The 382-nt window shown below is 66.0% G+C and overlaps 1 protein-coding gene across 1 annotated transcript in view; it reads left to right on the forward strand.

Annotated features, from left to right (window-relative positions):
• The window catches only part of FRMD5 (FERM domain containing 5), a gene marked incomplete at both ends in the record, with an annotated part of 10,953 nt that overhangs the window by 1,223 nt on the left and 9,348 nt on the right, over window positions 1-382 (forward strand). The window lies entirely within an intron of this gene.

The raw sequence follows: 382 nt of genomic DNA on the forward strand, positions 1-382 counted from the left end.
AGCGGGTCTGAGCCCAGGGATGGGGCAGGGAGCGGGGCTGGCCTCAAGGATCAGCTCGGCTGAGCTGTTCCTACACCCTGGTCCCAGCACTTGGGGCCGCAGGGGTTGCTGAAGGACAGGGGCTGCTGGAGGAGGGAGGTTGCTGGAGGACAGAGCTGCTGTTGCTGTGCCTGCAGCTCGGCCCGGTTGAGGCAAGGTTTTCCGGCCGTGGGCCTCAAGGATCAGCTCGGCTGAGCTGTTCCTACACCCTGGTCCCAGCACTTGGGGCCGCAGGGGTTGCTGAAGGACAGGGGCTGCTGGAGGAGGGAGGTTGCTGGAGGACAGAGCTGCTGTTGCTGTGCCTGCAGCTCGGCCCGGTTGAGGCAAGGTTTTCCGGCCGTGG

This window comes from Buceros rhinoceros, unplaced genomic scaffold (assembly GCF_000710305.1).
Source record: "Buceros rhinoceros silvestris isolate BGI_N320 unplaced genomic scaffold, ASM71030v1 scaffold22803, whole genome shotgun sequence".
Classification (NCBI taxonomy): domain Eukaryota; kingdom Metazoa; phylum Chordata; class Aves; order Bucerotiformes; family Bucerotidae; genus Buceros; species Buceros rhinoceros.